Genomic DNA, 20,547 nt, shown 5'->3' with positions numbered 1-20,547 from the left:
TTGAGAGGAAGAGAGCCTTCACCCCGGAGCTTGATTCGAAGATGGCCACCTTGCTGGCCAAGTACATGAAGGACCCCGGTAAGGGAATTGACCGTTCCTGGCACTCCTTTCAGGATAAGCACTTAGATACAATAGGGCCCCTTACAAAAAATGTGGATATGGCGGAGGAGGCGAAGGTGACAGCCGGTGATAATATTTCTAGGGAATGCCAACTGTGCCCTAGCGGCATTGCTCCCTCTTGATAAAGTTAGACTCGAAACTGGGTGACTTGGCCTCCTCTGAGGCAGGGGCTGTGGCACAAGGGGGCCTCTTTGGAGAGGCCTTCGTCTGAGAATTGGGGAAGTTTGTGCCACTTTCACTTAATTGGACAAGGCCCAGTCCAGCATCAAAAGGGTTTTGCAGCCACGTTTGTCTCAAGGGGCTGGTCGCAGTAGGGGCAGCACGACCGGCCGTGGTGGTCAGCAACATCCTGGTAGAGGACAAGGCTCCGGGTGTGGGCAGTATAACTCCACTGCAAATTACACCAATTTCTATCCAACAAGAGGTCAACGGTTCCGGGGCCGAGGTGGCTTCAACAGCGCCAAAGGTGGCAGTGGTGCCAACGGTAAGTGTTATACCTGGGGCGCAGGATCATATCAGGGGCCGGTTAGAGGCCTTCCGGATGGCTTGGGCGCAGCTTACAACAGACGCTTGGGTTCTGCAAACCATTTGGGGGTTTTATATTGAATTCTACAATCTGCCCCGTCAAGAAGGGTTTCCATGCCCCATCGTTAGGTTTCCGATCTGCTCCGCAAGGGAGCCATTTGTTGCTCAGCTTTGCACCCAAACAGTTTTCTCAGCAATATCTTTCTGGTGGATAAGCCCTCTGGGGGCGGCGTCCGCTAATCAACCTCAGGGAATTCAACGGGTGGTTGGTTTACCGACATTTCAAAATGGAGGGGATTCACCTCCTCCGGGACGTCCTGCTGCCGGGCGATTGGATGGTTCGGCTGGACCTCCAGGATGCTTACCTAGTGGTTCCCATCCACCCACCACATCAGCGTTTCCTTCTAATTTTCTGGAACAATCAAGTTTACGACTTTACCACCCTTCCTTTCGGGCTTTCATCTGCATCTTGGTGCTTCACAAAGGTGCTCCACCCTGCGGTGGAGTTCGTCAGGGGCCAAGGTATTCGGATGATGGTTTACCTGGAAGACATTTTGCTTATGGCTCAATGTCCCAGGAAGTTGATGGCTCTACTTCAACAGGTGATGAGGCTTTGTCATCAATGGAGACAAGCCAGGCATTATCCCGGCTCAGAGTGTAGTGTTTCTCGGGTTTGTGGTGGATTCACTCCGTTCTTGCGCCTACCATCCCAGAAGATGGCCAAGATTCAGCAAGAGTTGCGGCAGACCATCTCTAAAACTCATACCTTTCTCCAGCCGATTGCCCGGGTGGTGGGCCTGCTTTCCCCATCCATCCAGGTAATCTTCACTACTGTGCCCTGCAGCGTCTAAAGGCGCATCATCTAAGGAGAGGCCTGTCTTATGATCAGACTTCGAAGGAATTAAAGGAAGAAATGTCTTGGGGCTCACCCAAATGGAAGCCTGGAACGGCCGGGTGATCTTCGGGTCAGTTCCAGACTTGGTTATCTGAATCCGATGCCAGCAGGTCAGGGTGTGGCACCCGTTGCTGGAAGTTCTCTACCGGCGGCGCTTGGTCGTTAGACGAGCAGGAGTTTCTTTGTAGCTCCTAGTGGGGTTGTTCGCAGTTCGATGCTGGACCAGAAACAAAGCTCGTTCATGCGTCCTGTTGAAAATGGACAACGTCCCAGCAGTCCGTTACGTCAATCACCGGGGGGGCCCTCGATCCCGTGCCCTGGCGAACATGGCAAAGGAGTTTTAGGACTATTGCCTGGCTCATCATGTGTCGGTGATGGCAGAGTATCTGCTGGGTTAAGCCAACCAAGTGGTGGACTGGCATTCCAGGTATCTGAGGGATTCCAGCCAGTGGAAACTGGACAATCGGATCTTCCAAAGGCTACACGATCTGTGGGGACCGATCTCTGTGGACCTTTTTGCGTCCTGTCTGGGTCACCAGTTCCCATGTTTTTTCATCTGGAGACTGGATCCCCTCACAGCGGCGATGGATGCGTTTCTCCAGGAGTGGAGTCATGAGAAGGGTTATGCCTTTCCCCCCTTCTCAATGGTGGTGCGCATGGCGGCCCAGATCCGACGACAGAGAGCGGAGGTGGTAGTGGTGACACTGTTTTGTAGGTCCCAAGTTTAGTTTCCAGTTTTTTTTTCTGGAACTTTCTTGGGTTCTCCAATATTTCTCCCCCTGTTTCCTCAGTTCCTTCTGAATCTGGACGAGGAGCAGCATCACCTCGTCACCCAGGGTTCTCTCCGCCTCGTGGCATGGTGGCTTTCAGGCGACTTTGATCGCTCCCAGGACTTTCAAGACCAGCTGAAGCTCTCTTGTCTAAAGCATGGGCTGACAGCACATCAAAGCATTATCGCTCCGCCTGGACTAAATGGATGTGTTGGTGTCTTCAACGGGATTTGGATCCCATGGTCACAGGCGTTGTTCCAGTTTTACATTTCCTAGTGGATTTGGCCACACACGGCCTGGCATATCATTCAATTAACGCTGTGCATTCCGCCATTTCTGGAGCTCATTGTCTGGTCGAGGGCACCCCTATTGGGGAACACCCTTTTGTCTGTAGGCGCCTGAGGGGAATTAGTCTTTCACTGCCCCCGCAGCCTCGCTATTCTGTCTTATGAAATGTCAATCTAGTGCTGAATCTTTTCCTTTCTTGGCAACCCAACCAGTATCTTTCGCTGAAGGAAATTTTGGCCAATTTGGCCATGTTGCTATGCCTGGTTTCTTGTCGCAGGGTCTCAGACATCGAGTTTTTTACCCAAAGAGGGTTACTTTTACGGTGGGTCGTCGTACTAAGTCGGCGTTGAGAACAATTTTGTACCCATCCTTTTCAGATGTACCCAAACTGTGTGTAGTGAGCTGCCTCAAGGCATCAGAGAATATGACTCTAGAATCCTCTAGGCGAACGCCAGCCTCTTATTGCCTTAATAAAACCGCGCAAAGCTATCTCCTCGTCCACTATACTTCCTTCTTCAAAAGAAGAGAGTGTCCCAAGAAACCAGAAAGGGCTGGGTATTGAACTATAGTAAAATGAGATTCATTTCTGTGTTATTTGACTTTGTAGTTTGTGACCAACTGGTCTACTATTTAAGTTTTACTTCTGTACAGGTAGACGTATCAGGTACTTATTAAACACAACACTGAAATAGCTTCTTTCTCTCAAAATTTATTTTTATAGTGTTAAAAACATGTAAATAAAATTCATCATAAAACATTTCATGTCCAACATATAATCCCGAGCATTTCCCTAATCTAATACAAAGTCAATCCCATTCTATTTAATGCTCGAATAAACAAAACAATATTAAAACATTGATTCATACAGTTAAAGACTATTATATGAATAGTCTTTAACTGTATGAATCAATGTTTTAATATTGTTTTGTTTATTCGAGCATTAAAAAGAATAGGATTGACTTTGTATTAGATTAGGGAAATGCTCAGGATTATATGTTGGACATGAAATGTTTTATGATTAATTTTATTTACATGTTTTTAACACTATAAAAATAAACATCCTCGTCCACTATAGCTAGGTGGGTGCGGTGGGTCATGCAGGAGGCGGGTATTAACACTAAACAGTTCGGAGCTCTTTCAGCCTGGGGTGTGATGGCTTCTAACGCTTTTTCCCTGGGAGCCCGCTTGGAGGAATTGATGCGCGCCGCGGATTGGTCCTCTGGCTCCACCTTTAAGCGGTTTTATTTCAAACCGGTAGTGGACGTTGCGCAGTTGGTGGTAAGTAAGCTTTAAACTAGCATAATCTGAGCCTCCGGTCCTGACATAGAATCGAAATTTGCCTAGCATTGTAACAGTAAGTTTCAATTCTATTAAGGACACAAAGGCAGAGCTTATCCCACCCAGTGCACTTTCTAGTGCGAACCCTCCCGTAAATTCGTAAGTAAGCAGTCTTCATTGTTTTCATTGGTGTATGGTGCCTTTTGCCAAGTATAAGTACCCTTTCTCAAGTTAGATTGTTCTACGATGGTCCGATATCGGGTAATCTCACAGTGTTTCTTTATGTTTCGGGGAATGACAGTTCCAAACAGGACCAGTAACAATTTGGCATGACTTGTGCGAAGAAAGAGGAAGGTCATACAAAATGGAGGTGCTATCTACCCTTCATGGACACTATGGAAGGACTTGTATTGCAACATTTCCCTATGGATTTATGGGATTTGTAGTTCTAAATGTGGACTTAGTTTCTTGTTTAAATGATAAATTTCCCTATATGTTTGGGATAAAATCATTTTTGATTGCTTTTCTGGCTGCTGTGAGCTTGATGTAATGAATTAAGTGGAGGAAGAAAAGCATAATCCTCACCTCCGTGTCCTTAATAGAATTGAAACGTACTGTTACAATGTTAGGCAAATTTTGATTCCTAAATAGACCTTGTACGCTTTATCTTGGAACTCCCACACACATTAAAATAATTTGAGAATGCCGCAAGCATTAAATCAATTTAGCAAAATCTGGATTATTTAAATTGACCCTGTATTCATTTGACCCTGAATAAACACGAAAGAGACTCACTGATATCAATATGCCTCTTTGCATGAGCAAAAAGAAATTGAAATGTGTAGGAGTGTACATCACAAGCTAAGGTCAGTTCATGACCTTCTGATCCTGAACTATCCCTCAGTAGTACAAAAGCCCATGGAGCATTATCTGGGAAGAGTAAAAGTAATACAAACGAAAGGAATTCTGAGGTTTTTGTATCTTTCCAGCCCAAAAGAGACTTAATTTCATTTGTAGGCATGTTCAGTGTTCTTAGCATGCTAAATAAAACACTGCCCAGCATCTTAGGAGGAGCTTTATACATATTGACAATTTACCTCCTGTTTATATATATATATATGTTCAATCCCAGAATTGCAAGCAGAAATGAAGTCAGCAGTAATGGACACTGAATTATTTTCTACTGGAGTGTTTCTATCATAGCAGATACGAGCAGGTTGGAAGAGAAATTTCCACCACCTTTGAAGATAATACTAAGGGCCTCATTTAGAGATTCATGGTTTTACCTCTGTACGTCATGGCAGTGGATGACATCATCCACTACCCTTACAGACAAAGGAACGTCATATTTAGAGATCACTTTCAGTCCACCAGTGATCTTTCTTTGTATCTTCAAATGAATTGCTGCCACTGTGGTTCCTCTGAGCGTACCAAAAACCTGGTGGACATCTACCTTTGGTTTTGAGGGCTGTCTACCAAACTTTTTTGTTTTTAAAAACAAACTCCCAAAGTAGAGTTTGTTTTGCAAAAACAAGTAACTAATGACCACCAGACCCAGGAAGATTTTTTGAATTTTTCTTTTATCACTACCAAGGGCCTTATTTATGAAGGCCTTGCGCCACCGGTGCGTCACTTTTTCCCATGTTAAAAGTGCCGCACCGGCGGCGCAAGGCCTTCATAAATAAGGCCCCAGGTTTTCTCTAGCAGTGATGGACATAAAAAAGGACAATAGATCACATGCCCTAAATAGGGGAGACAGTGTGATGCCCTTACTCCAACTGACAGCATCAGTGTAAGCCTTCTGTTAACAGACCCAATGGGGGTACCGTTGAGGGAAAGCTGATGGTCTGTTCAACGTACAATAAGGTGGGCAGATCATGATTTTGATAGATATGGTACTCTGTAACTTGTGTGACGGTAACACCGACCTCAACCTAAAATTCATTTAAGCAATTAAGGAAGATGATCTGTCTCACACACAGCAGCATGGATAATAAAACCCTTTGAAAGATGCAAAGGGGACTTAGAAAATAAAGATGCAGAAAGAATAAGATGCCTTCTGCAGAGACACTAGGCATTGCATATGATGAATCAAGAAGTAGCCATCAGGAAATGAAATCCTTTTCTGAAACTGATCACCCACCAGAAAGGTTCAAAACATTTTACCTCATACCTCTGTAGAATTCTCACTCAATCAGGTAACAAATGGGAGCACAAGCCACAATGACAAGACACCACAGGTGACGAGATTGACCACAGATGATGGCAAAACCTTTGAGAAGACACCTGAAGAAATATCATGTGTTCAAACATATAGGTCCAATGCTAAATTATCTGGCATTCCACCTCTGTAAAAAAAGTGAAAGATACTCCCCAAATCCATTTAGATATTATATAGCAGCTGGAGATTATTATTATTATTAGTAAGGGAGTTTTATAAAGCGCCTGGTTACGCTCAGATGGCGTGTCCCCGCGCTATTGCAAGTGGAGTAGGCAATGCTGGGCCGCACGGTCAGGTGGATTACTGTGTATATAGGTAGGTTTTAAGCTTCTTCCTGAAGCCAAGTTCAGATGGCTCCAGGCGAAGGTCCAAAGGTAAGGCATTCCAGCTTTTCGCCGCCAGGTAACGGAAAGATCTACCTCCCATGCAAGCCTTTCTTATCCTGGGGACCTTTAGTAGGCCTCCATAGGAGGAGCGCAGGGCGCGCATGGGTGCGTATCGGGTGACCAGACTCTGAAGTGGTACTGGTGCCTTCCCAGTGAGGATGCGATGGCAGGTGCAGAGGGCCTTAAACTCGACCCTACTCCTCACTGGGAGCCAGTGAAGGGTCTGAAGGGCTGCTTTGGAAGCAAATCTCTTGGGAAATTTCAGAATCAGGCGGGCTGCCACGTTCTGCAGCACCTGGAGGCGGTTTATTGCCTTACTGGTGGCTCCCAGGTACAGCAGATTGCCGTAATCCAGGTGCGATGTGACGAGGGCATGCACCAGCGTCCTACGGGTCGACGTAGGAAGGAGATCTAAAACCTTCCGCAGACTTTTTAGGACGCTGAAACAGATACCCACCACACGGCCTATCTGAGGTGGAGTTCTGGACTTTTTGGTTCCGTCCAGAGGTGTCAGGGAACAACACCCAAAGACCCCGGAGTTCCACCTGCCTTGGTGCGCAAATGAACAGAAACACGGGCTTCTCGATGGTGGCGTCAAAGACCAAAGGTTTATTACTGCAGGGACACAGAAGTCACAGAAACTACGCATGGGCAGTGTCTAGGAGCCTGTTCAATTTGTACAAAGAGGGTTGCTCCTTATATACTAGTTTTTGGCCTTCAGGCGAATTCTTCACATGTTAGTACATTCCCAAAATCCTTTGTGTCACAGACAATAAATATTTGGCGTACACAGGAACCATTGATAAAATCTGATACAAAACATCTACGGAGAGGGGTTCCCACTAGTTCATCACAATCCCTTGTCAATATTGCATTCAAGAGCCGGACCGCCTCATCGTAAATTTCGTTACCTCCCCCTAATAAAGGCCCAGAAGGAAAGGAGCAGAGCCAGGTACAGAAGATAGGAAAGCGGGATAAGAGATGTTTGTGGGTTGTAAATGGGCAAGGCTACCGGCTTTGGCCGCCTAATCATGATCGGGACAATGGACACGAGAACCAGTTCAGGTGGGCTGGCCTCGGGCAGAGGAGACAGCCTTTGTCGAGTCATGTAGCTACAGCGTGATCTGGTTTAAGGTGCACGTGTCATGAAAGAGGTGAATCTCCGGCTAAGGCTGCGTGTCCTTAATCGAAATGAAGTGATCAGAGGTTATTGCATATGTGAGGGCAAGAAACACAAAATGGCGGCCATGATCTAAGATGGATGCCGTGGGTAGATCAGAAATGTGTTCATAACAGGAGTGCTCTTGCTCGTAGTATAGCGAAAACACCAGGATATGCTAAATGGATCATTTGCGGTTCGCTGATACCAATATCATGTATTTCCGACAATATTGAAAACACGGGTTCAAATCGTCACGGAACCTCAGACCCTCCTTTTGCCCTTACATAGGCAATTACTCAGTCTATGTCAGAGTCTAGTTCTATACTCATCAGGTCAGTGACGTGCTGTTGTATCATCATCCTTTCTCGCGCCTTTTCTCCAACTGCACTGTTGGAGCGTTATTAGGAATAAAGACACAGCAGCTCGATTGGATCATTCTACATACCCCACCTCGGTCTGCAAGGATGACGTCTAGAACCATACGATTCTGCAACGTCATGAGTCTATCCGCCTGAAGCTCAGCTGTCAAATTACTAAGGGCACCAGCAGTTTCGGTAATAGTAGATTCAACTACCCGTGTTAGCTGACGTATATTTCTACTATTGGCCATAGGCCCCCAGAACGGAAGGAAGCCTTTGAAGAAGTCTCCAGCTTCCTGACCAGCAGTATCTTCCTTGCTGAAGACACCTCTCGCTACTCTGGTTCTGTGGTAATCAGATGAAGCAGTGTATGTTGGAGGCAACAATCGAGCAATATAGCATGAACCTGAAAAGTCAGTAGGTAACCATGTATATGCCCGGTCTCGACAGATGAAATAGGTACCCCTAGCAGTAAGGAAGGCAGGGGAAGAGTTAGCCGGAAACACATAGGTTTCAACGCACTCGCTCCTCCCTAGCTGAGCTCTTGGATTTCTCCCATTACCTTGCAAACAGATCTGACCTCGGTGTGGTACGACCCAGATTGGAGCTGAGCTTTTACGCTTGCTTTCTCCTAAACTAAGGCGATACTCTGAAGTATTCCAACTTAAATACACTCGCAGTTCGTCTCTAGGGTATGATGGAGTATTATTGACATCCTTGATCATATCAATAATTCCCTGGACTAAAGCTTTGTTGGCAGAGTTATATTTAGTGGAACGTGGTGGACGTGGAGGATAGGTTTCAAGTGCATAAGCAAAGATGGTTTGAAGGGCCTGAAATGATCCATTGTAGCTGAAAGGCAAAACCAGATAAGGTATACCTTTATCCATAGTGTGGGGTATCAAGCCACACACCCAGCAGTCTGTAGTGTTAACTACCAGTTGGTGTTGGTGCAAGAGCTGTACAAACGTGTTGTTAATAAATTCTGAGCGTCGAGCTTGCTCATGTTCGGGAAACGAGTGAAAAGAGTGTATAGAGGAAACAGTAGTAATAGCAGGATCAAGGGGAGGTACTGTGGTTACTGGCACAAAAATCAAATTTATACTGAAGACAATTCCACCCACCAACGTTATCAAAACAATTAGAAATGTAATGGCACATTGCGTCAAAAAGCATTTGTTATGAAGAACTCTGTAAAGTCTGTTTCTGCGAACGTAATTCACATTTTCTCGTTGCAGCGCAGGAAGCTCCATCTTCTACAATCCGCTCGCGACCACTGATGATGTGTACGTAGATGAAAATGCCTCTATCAGCCCTGGGAGTTCCCAGAACCAACAGAAAGATCGACCTTGTGTCAGACCCCTGCAGATTCAACTAGGCACACAGCCACGACCCTACGGCTACCCAGACGGCAAGGCAATTTTTAAAACAATAAAACAATAGCAAACTTCCTGGCTGAGGGCAAAAGTTCAATATTTTAAAAACATCACAGTATGCAGTTGCCTGCTTTATTTGTCCATATTACGGCTTCTTAAATTATATCTCTGCTTCGCAGGTACTGTCTGATCGGCAAATAATGTTCCACTGGTAGTTGTTGCAGTGTTCAAGTTCGCAGATGGCAGAGTTTCTTCTGATGCAGGAGACAAATGTTCAGTGTTCAAAGGAGTCTTTTCAGGAGGAGAGTCAGAGCTTGGAGTGTCATTGATCAATTCGGCATCGCTGAAAGGGATAAATTTTGGAGTTCTTTCAAATTCGGAGGAACCAATTCCCTTCTTCACCCAGTCGTCGTAAGGAAGCGGCAAAGGGACACGCTTAACATGGGACGCGTGCACCCAGTGCTTGCGTCCAGCCACACGAACTGCTGTCCTCGTTGTAAGAAGGACCTGGAAAGGACCGACGTAGCGGGGCTGAAGATTCTTTGTCCTCGCGAAGTTCCTGATGACGACGAGGTCTCCCGGTTTCAGCTGGTGCCCTGGACTCTCCGGAGGTTTTGGTAAAGCATCGAAAACCTGTTGATGAATAAGACTCAATTTAGCAGTCAAGTCGTAAAGGTAGTCTATCAACATAGGATATTCTAAAGAACTGAACTCTTTAGGCCTTGGCACACCCCAGATATTTGCCGGGCGGCCAAAAATGATTTCATAAGGGCTAAGCCCTACTCTAGAATGTACAGTTGCTCTCGTTGATAACAAGGCCAAAGGAAGTGCGTCTGGCCAGGCTAAACCTGTGGATGCCTGTATTTTAGCTATCTTTAGCTTGAGGGTGCCATTGTAACCCTCCACTAAACCAGCAGACTGGGGATGGTTCGCACTGTGGAATTTCTGCTTCAGCCCTAGGCCGGCACACACACTCTGCATAACTTTCCCTATAAACTCACTTCCGTTATCTGACCATACAATCCGTGGCATTCCGTATCTAGGGAAATATTCTTTGAGAAGAATTTTGGCAGTTGATAGGGCAGTATTGTCCTTTAGTGGGTATGCTTCTATCCACCTGGAAAAAGCACAAACCACCACTAGGACATATTTTAAATTATTACAGCGGTCCATGTGAATAAAATCTAACTGAATTACTTCAAAAGGGCAGGAAGGAGGAGCGAAATGACCAGCAGGAGTTGGAGTTCCCTTGCCAGGATTATGCATCAGGCATATAATACAATTTTTCACCACTCTCTCTGCACACTTACTGATTCCCTCATTTTTCCAGACCGGAGCCAACATCTTACAGATTCCTTTAGAACTTATATGCGCTACTCCATGCGCCATTGTCACCACTGCAAGCACATACGCATCCGGTAACATCCAACGCTGCTGTTCTGTCAAATCAATCCAACATCCATTCGAGTCCAACTTGCCCGTACTTTCTCTCCATACTCGTTTCTCTTCCTCAGTTGCTTCTTTCTGAATCTCTTTCACACTTTCCATAGTATCCTCACACATTCCAGACTCAGCGATCCATCTTGCAGACGTTGCAACATACATTCTGCTCATCATGTCTCTAGCTGTCTGTTTAGCAATTTCATCAGCAAAAGCATTCCCACGACCAACATCATCCGTGATTGCTTTATGAGCACTGCATTTAACAATCGCAACTTCAGTCGGCAAGGTTAGAGATTCCAACAAGTCGTTAACTAGCTGACCGTGTTGAATCTTAGTCCCATGGGACGTAATGAAACCTCTTTCTCTCCACAAACGGCCAAAACTATGGGCCACGCCAAATGCGTACTGACTATCTGTAAAGACATTCACTCTCTTTCCCTTAGCTAAAACACACGCTCTCGTTAGAGCTATTAATTCTGCAGCTTGGGCAGAATTCTGACTCACTCTTGCAGTCTCCACAATCGTTTTCAAAGTCGTTACTGCATAGGCAGCAGTCACATCACCATTTTCCAATTTAAAACATGATCCGTCCACATACAGCGTACCATCTGGATCTGATAATGGAGTATCCCTCAAGTCAATGCGTCCTTTTGTCTCTTCCTCCGTTTTAAAACAACAATCATGTGGCTCGGAATCACTCGACTCTTGATTAGCCGGCAACAGTGTTGCTGGATTCAATACATTACATCTTTTGATCTGAATATGACTCGCTAGTAATGTCAGCTCGTAACCAGATAATCTCGCACTAGTAAGGTGTTGTGTCTTCGTTCGGTTCATGAGTGTGTCCACTGCATGAGGAACCATAACCACTAGCATGTTGTTCATCACCAAACCAGCAGATTGTCGAATGGAAGCCGCAGCTGCCGCTGTAGCTCTCAAACAACTAGGTAACGCTCTAGCTACTGGATCTAATGTTGATGAAAAATACGCACAAGGGCGTTGTTTATCACCAAATTTCTGTGTCAGAACACTCAACGCGCAACCTTCTCTCTCGTGAACATAGAGCGTGAATGGCTTACTGTAATCAGGTGTACCCAATACAGGAGCTGAACACAAAGCTTTTCGTAATTCAGTAAAACTCTCCTGACATTCATCAGACCATGGCACCGGACTCGGAACATTTTTCCCAGTCAAAGCTACCAATGGTTTCGCTAAAAGAGAAAAATTCGGAATCCACTGCCTACAGTAAGAGGTAATACCTAAAAAGGCACGTACTTCTCTCTGCGTGCGTGGAACACTCATTTGCGTAATTGCTTTTATTCTCTCTGGGGTCAACTTTCTTCCCTCCTTTGACAAGAGATGACCTAGGTAGGTCACTTCTTGGCAGCAGTATTGCATCTTGGAAGGTGATACCTTGTGATTCAGATTAGACAAGTGATGTAATAACGAAACTGTAGCTGCTTTGCAAGTTTCCTTGTCATCGGCAGCCACTAAAAGATCATCTACGTACTGTACTAGGGCAGAACCTAGAGGAAGGACAAAGGAATCTAACTGGCTTTTTAATGCTTGACTGTAAATAGATGGGCTCTCACAGTAGCCCTGTGGAGCGCGTTTAAATCTGAAACTTCGACCTCCTAAACAGAAGCCGAAAATATCTCTGCTTTCCTCGGCTATCGGAATGCTGAAAAAGGCATTCTTCAAGTCGATGACTGAGAACCAAGTGGCTGTAGCAGGAATCAATGTTAACAAGGCAGTAATGTCTGGAACCACAGGAAACTGCGGAACCACAATCTTATTAACTTCTCTATGGTCTATGACAAACCTGTACACTGGAGGTTTTGTAGGATCAGTTCGTTTCAAAATTGGTAATACAGGACTATTACAAACATTTCCTCTAGTTTCTTCAACCACACCTTTCTTAATCAAGTCTTGCACAATCAATAAAAGTGCACGCTCTCCTTCACTAGATATTTTGTATTGAGGAATTCTTGGAAATTTTACATTTGCTTTCAAAGTGACTACATATGGTGGTATTTCTAAAAGACCTACATCATTAGGACCAGTCGCCCAAAGAGAATCAGGGAGTGAGCGTAGCTCTGGCGGGAGTGCATCCATCGACAAGTACATCGGAGAGGTGATATTTTTACCCAATGTAAGCTGTACTCCTTCTGGAGAACAGTACAATGTCGCATATAGTCGTTTTAACAAGTCTAAACCAAGCAGGTTCTCATTACAACCCGTCGTCAAAATCAAGGGTGCTCTCAATTGACATGGTCCAACAGAAATAGACAAAGGGCCAGATATAGGGTTGTAAACAGGGGCGCCTGAAAAACCTACAGAAACATTTGTTGAGCCAGACAAAGGTGCGCCAGGGAGTTTCGCATGAATGATAGAACTTTTTGCGGCACCAGTATCCAACAGAAACGGTTCGACTACACCTGATGTTGCTACTGCGACATAAGGCCCACTCTGATCTACTGGAACTGATACTACTCCCTCTCTTTGTCCATGGCTGTCCTAGTACCCGTTTTGCTGAAATCCCTCATCCACTTCACAATAGTCTTCAACAAGATATTGCTGAGATCTATTTTGCTGGGCAGGCTGTCCATTTCTCTGATCAAAGTGATTAGAAGGGCGATCATTCGTCTGTGGAGGCATAGCACCTCGCCCTCGACCTCTAGAATTCTGTACAAAACCACCACGACCTCTCTGAGCTGCTGCCGCATTATTTTGTGCTAAAATCGGACACTCATTCTTGTAGTGACCCTCTTTCTTACAATACGCACATTGGTTCCACTGATATTGAGGCCTCGGTGAACTATAATCTGTCCTCTGATAGGAACCCTGTTGCATATTAGACTGATTCGTGCGAGGCGGATACGCCTGTTGCAAAAGAACCTTAGTCTTTAAATCTTTCGTTTTCTTTTCTGATTTCTCCTTTTCCTCTTTATCCCTATTTTCATAATATTGTGCAGTTGCAAGTATTTGTGCAGTTGTAGAAACAGCCCACGCACTCTCTGAATCCTTTAATTTATTGCATAATTCAGGTAACAAATTATGCACGAATTTATCGACAAACAGTCTCTGTCCTCCTTCAGTGCTCATGTCCTGACCACTATGATCTACAAAAGTCTCTTCGAACCTCGTGAAGAAGTCGGAGACACTTTCGTCTTTCTTTTGCTTGCATGCGGATAACTTGTCCCAATTAACACGCAATGCGGGCATCAGAGTCTTCATTAAGTCGATTATCCTACCCGGAAGATTAGCAATTAGGGGTTCAGGTTTTGCACCACCTATTTGCTGACCATCCGCTGCAGTGATGGCTGCCCAATCACCACCTAAGGCAACTTGATGATCCTCTCTACGAATTTTAGCCCAGACTGGTTGAGGAACTACATTCCCAAATAACATATCAATGTCTGCTAAATTCATTATACAAGCCTCAACTGTCTGTGTTAATTCCTTGTAATATCCAGCAGGATTCTTACGCGGATCTGGCAAGGCCTGTTTCACTGCTAGCACTTCAGCTCGCTTCCACGGAATGTGTATCCACACTCTCTGAAACTGTGCTGGAACAGCTGCAATACCAGCATTATTATCAGCTGCCACTGCTTCACGCCAAATTGGAGGAACCTCCCTCATTGGATATTGGCGACTCAGTTTCGTCTTACCTTTCTCTAAATCTCTCGGTGAACGAAGAGATGGATCATTCCTAAAACTTAAGATCAGCTCCATCGCTTCTTCTATATTTTCACCTACTATCATACCAGCAGCAAACTCTTTCTGAACCTTAATTAAGTCTTCTAAATTTGATTCAATATCATCTTCCTCTATTTCATCACGTAACAACGAGCACATCTCATCAAAGACGTACCGCTGCGTTGGTTCCTTCCACTGCATAAAGGTTTCTAGTACATCTCTCGTACTATATCTCCTACTCTTCGAAATCCATCTGAGAGCCGTGGAATCTAAAATTCCCCGTTCCTCAATACTTGGATGCTGACTCCGTCTCTGAACAGAGTCAGAAGTGGGAGTCTTAATTAAAGTTTTATAAAAAGGAGACAGCATGTTAGTAACAGAATCAGTGATTCTTCGACGTACAGAAAGTGGAGTTAACACACTCGCAGACGTAGAAAACACAGTAGAGGTAGGAACAGACAGCGTGGCAGTAGGAGTATCGAGAAAAATAGTTTGTGAAGTAGTAGGTGTAAGCGAGACAGATACAGGTATAGAAGCTGGCAATCCAGGAGGAGGAGGAGGAGCCGTAGGGACATTCACATTAACTACAGGAGGTACAGGAACTTGATTCTGAGGGGCAGGAGCAGGAATACCAGGTTGTCCAGCAACCGGCAATTGAACATTTGGCACAAGTGGAGCCGTAGCACCTTGTGCATACGGTGGAGGTGACCGTAGCAGATTAGACAAAAGAGGATCGTTTTCCGAATCCTCTAGTATCTTAGCCGTTTTCGATGGCAAGGCAGGGTAGCACTTGTCGATCGCTAAATTATGCTCTCTAATGGCCACCTCTATAGCCTTCTCACACTCGTTATCTTGCAGCTGTTTAGTTGCTTGCTCTAGAGTTAACTCTTCTTTCTCTTTCTGTTCTTTCTTAAATTTTTTCATTTCTCTCTGTTTGGATTCTTTTCGCCAGTAACGGAAAGAATCAAACATTGCCGGCCGGGCTTTCTTCCTAAACAATTTCGCTTCTAAATTATCAAGAATTTCGGGTTCAAAACTACCATGCAGTGGCCAACTAAGGACACCGTCTTTGTTGGTGTAGCGGACCCACACCTCATTATAGGATATAGGACCCACTCCATGTTTACAATATAAGTCATATAGGGGAGTCCCAATCGGAGGAACCAGACATGAGTCCTCCAACCGTGAGTCACTGTTGCAACCGAAGCACGACAACATACAATTTCTCCGACTTACCATTTTCAGTCCGGAACACAAAACAAACAAAACACAAAACAAATATGTGCACTTGAACCAAGAACTTAGGCCTACCAAAACCAAACTAATGTATCGATACCCAAACTGAACCAAATAGACTACCGTGACCAGAACAACCAGTGATAATCTTACGAAACTAAACCAAACTAAGAACCAATCAAGGATTTTTAACAACCCTCACAAAGTAACCAGCTAGCTATCACTAAATACTTAACTGAGGCACTGATGACGTCACCAAGGAGAAACCCGTCACGTTTCGCTGTACTAAGGGCTGCACCTCGGGTCCAAGACAGGGCGACGGTCAAGGCAACGGCCCACTGCAGCCGTCCTGAACGGGAACCCTCGTGGAAGAGAACTTCGGGCCACTTTTGCGATATGCCGGGATCGATGAAGTGGGGCGCCTCCCTCAGGAATCTTCACACGAAGCTTCTCGAACTCTTCAGGCTTTTGGACCGGTACCGAATGACGTCGGCCCACGTTGGGCGCCAATTGGAGTTCTGGACTTTTTGGTTCCGTCCAGAGGTGTCAGGGAACAACACCCAAAGACCCCGGAGTTCCACCTGCCTTGGTGCGCAAATGAACAGAAACACGGGCTTCTCGATGGTGGCGTCAAAGACCAAAGGTTTATTACTGCAGGGACACAGAAGTCACAGAAACTACGCATGGGCAGTGTCTAGGAGCCTGTTCAATTTGTACAAAGAGGGTTGCTCCTTATATACTAGTTTTTGGCCTTCAGGCGAATTCTTCACATGTTAGTACATTCCCAAAAACCTTTGTGTCACAGACAATAAATATTTGGCGTACACAGGAACCATTGATAAAATCTGATACAAAACATCTACGGAGAGGGGTTCCCACTAGTTCATCACAATCCCTTGTCAATATTGCATTCAAGAGCCGGACCGCCTCATCGTAAATTTCGTTACCTCCCCCTAATAAAGGCCCAGAAGGAAAGGAGCAGAGCCAGGTGCAGAAGATAGGAAAGCGGGATAAGAGATGTTTGTGGGTTGTAAATGGGCAAGGCTACCGGCTTTGGCCGCCTAATCATGATCGGGACAATGGACACGAGAACCAGTTCAGGTGGGCTGGCCTCGGGCAGAGGAGACAGCCTTTGTCGAGTCATGTAGCTACAGCGTGATCTGGTTTAAGGTGCACGTGTCATGAAAGAGGTGAATCTCCGGCTAAGGCTGCGTGTCCTTAATCGAAATGAAGTGATCAGAGGTTATTGCATATGTGAGGGCAAGAAACACAAAATGGCGGCCATGATCTAAGATGGATGCCGTGGGTAGATCAGAAATGTGTTCATAACAGGAGTGCTCTTGCTCGTAGTATAGCGAAAACACCAGGATATGCTAAATGGATCATTTGCGGTTCGCTGATACCAATATCATGTATTTCCGACAATATTGAAAACACGGGTTCAAATCGTCACGGAACCTCAGAGGACCAAAGGACAGGTCTGTGTCAAGCTAAACTCCAAGGTTCCTGGCTTCCTGACAGGGTGTTGGAACTTCGCCTAAGCATGAGGGCCACCACGCCAACGACCAAACAGATGGACTACCTCCCACCACGAGCACCTCGGTCTTGCTGCCGTTTAGCTTGAGACAGTTGGTGGACATCCAGGTTGCAAGTTCTTGCATGCAAGCTCTGAATCTGTCCACCACAAGACCGGGCGCGTGTGAAAGGGAGATAACCAACTGCGTGTCGTCAGCATAGGACACTATGTGCAGACCATGGCTTTCGACGATAGGTGCCACCGGGGAGACATATAGATTAAATAGGGTGGGGCTCAGGGACGAGCCCTGGGGCATGCCCTGTCCCAACCCGATTTCCCTGGAATAACATTCTCCCTGACGAACCTGAAAGCCTCTCCCTGGCAGGAAGGATTGGATCCATTTGAGTGCAGCGCCAGATATCCCGCCACTGTTCAGACACTGTAGCAAGGTGGTATGAGCTACAGTGTCGAACGCTGCACTCAGGTCCAATAGGATGAGGGCCATGGTCTGACCCTCACCCACCCCCTGGCGTAAGGTCTCCACAGCCAACAGAAGTGCTGATTCGGTTGAGTGGCGGGGTCGGAAACCAAACTGGGTGTCATGCAGGAGGGAAGCCTCCTCCACAAAATCCATCAGTTGCATGTTTACCGTTTTTTCCGCCACTTTGGCCAGGTAGGGCAGAAGGGAGATGGGTCGGAGGTTCTCCAACTTTTCGAAGCTTATGTTGGGCATCTTCCTAAGAGGTAGAACCACTGCCTGTTTCCAGTCTCTGGGCACGGTCCTAGTATGAAATGACACGTCCAGCAGGTGTCTTATGTAAGGTTCTAGCACTATCAAGCTATCAGCTAGCCGTTTTGGCGTTTTAGGGTCCCGTGGGGAGCCGGACTTAACGGACCTACAGATCTTTAGGAGGGCCTCCGGGGATGGGGTGGCAAAGTTGGTCAGTGTGTGTCTATCCCCCCATTCCCTCGGGACTTCCACAAACTCCACCCCTGCGGTGGAGTGACTGGGGAACGCTGAGTACATTTTCGCTACTTTCTCGGCAAAAAAGTCTGCAATCCTATCATAGGATTCCACCGAGCAATCGTCAGGGGCGATGGCAGGATTCCCACCCAAGAGAGTTTTATAGAGCAGACACAATTCCTACGTGGAATTCCCAGCGTCACTAATCCTGATGTCATAGTATGCCGCTTTGGACTTCCTGATTAGCCCATGATAGGCTCGCCTCTCATTTAGGTAGATCTCCTTAGCATCCGCGACAAAAGCCCCTCGCCACTGTCTTTCAGCACGCTTCAGTGCTGCTTTCGCAGCTCGAAGCTCATCAGTATACCACGGGCTGTGTTTTGTGTGCGGCCGCCCGATTTAGCGTGGGAGAGTGGGGCCGTGCAATTGAGCGCCTCGGTGATGCGTTTACAGAGGTTGGTGTTTGCAGTATCCGCATCATCCCCCCCAGGACTCCCCCCTCTGATAAAAGCCGGGAGTAGTGTAAAACAACGCTCTGCAGCCTTTAGGCCCTGTTGGCGCTGTATAGCTACTACATACATACACACAAAAAATACTGGAAGGCTGTGCTTAGCTCAATGGGACCAGAACAGAAAATCGCAAACTATGTAATAAAAAGAAAATTCGATCCACGCAGTAAATGAATGTCCAAACCAGATAGATTGTCCAAACACATTCTCATGGCTGCACAATTGTGGGGGATGGATGGGTAAAAACTAACCTGCTTTTGCACAGAATTATAGAATAACGTAGCTATTGAGCAATTAACCCATGCAATCATGAAGACCTACAAGCAAATTAAGACTAATTAAAACAAAGCTGGTGGTAAAACTTGAAAATAGCCGGAGTTAATTTCTTGAATTTCCTTCAAAATAGCTCAGAAGTATTACTTATCAGCCCTGAATCAGAACATAGTTGCATATCCACGTGGGCCATAGGAAAAACTGCTTTAATGATTTTGCTATACTTTCTGTTGAACTTTCGCTCTAATCTGTTTTATGTTAATGAAATAGGTTTGATGTTTTTATTAGCAGTAGTGTTTGTTTCATAGCAGTTTATACTGATGTCGTTTTCTTTTTAATTTGTTTTCGTTTTTTTAATACTGTTTTTCTTCATCAATTGTAGTTGCACATTACAAATAAAAAATAAATTGAAGGCAGGAAAACTGTTCCCGGGAGGTAAAGTTCTGATGTTAAACCTTTTAGCCAAACAACCAGTGAAAGCAGAACGAAAAACTAAAATGTCAAAATGCATATTAAGAATGCATATGTTTATATAGAGAAACATGGTTTGATAACTACAGCTTGCAGGGTTCCACAGTTGAACCAGCAGTATAGGTGACGGTAAAAGGGATATGGCAGACGCTTGAATGGGAAAGTCAGTGACAAGTTATTGGAAAAAAATAGTTTGAAGTGACTGTTAAATGAGAGTGTCAAAAATGTTTATTACTTAATTGCTATGAGTCGTTGTCTTTGTCACTGTCATTTGTACGGCATGAGACTGCTGCTTCTTTGGCTTTGTAGCACTGTTGCTACACCTGGAATATTGTATTTTATTGTAATGTATAATGTTCACACTAATATTAATCTGACGAGGGGCGCTGATTCACTTACCCATAGCAAAGTCGACACCATGTAGGGTGTGTTGCTGGAAGACTACTGTGTTTTTTGTTTTGAGATAACAAGCCGGATCTTGCACATGTTTGCATACAACATTGGCAGGGTGTGTCCTAAAGCAAGGTCACTAAAATTGTGCAGTAATGGTGGATCAAATTATGTGGCAGTGTGACTATCTTCTAAAAACAGGGAAAGGCAAACTGTACAGTAAATATGCAGCACAATCAGCATTACCTTTTGACATTTTAACAGATATTGAAGCAAAATATATCTCAACGGTACAGAAATACATCTGTTTCTTAAGAAAGAAAATTGCACATAAAATTACACATAATTAACATAATCTACTAAAAACCTATTCACCATTAAATCATGTGTTTTTCTTGCGATGAAGGACAGAAACAACCTTTCGTTTTTGGTGCATTCACCAGAAAGCAAGCCTAAATGTAAACACTTGATAAAAATACATGGTGTGTCTTTTATCCTGCGCATCCAAGATATGTTTTAAAAGGTATAGATGATTTTGGACATAGTCTCTGTCCACACAATGGCCCTCTAGAAGCACCCTTTTCTAGCAACAGAATAGTCTCTGTCCACACAATGGCCCTCTAGATGCACCCTTTTCTAGCAACAGAATTATAAAAATATATATGT

The sequence above is a fragment of the Lissotriton vulgaris genome, unplaced genomic scaffold, assembly GCF_964263255.1.
Source record: "Lissotriton vulgaris unplaced genomic scaffold, aLisVul1.2 SCAFFOLD_1155, whole genome shotgun sequence".
In the NCBI taxonomy this organism is placed as follows: domain Eukaryota; kingdom Metazoa; phylum Chordata; class Amphibia; order Caudata; family Salamandridae; genus Lissotriton; species Lissotriton vulgaris.
This window is presented reverse-complemented; position numbering follows the sequence as displayed.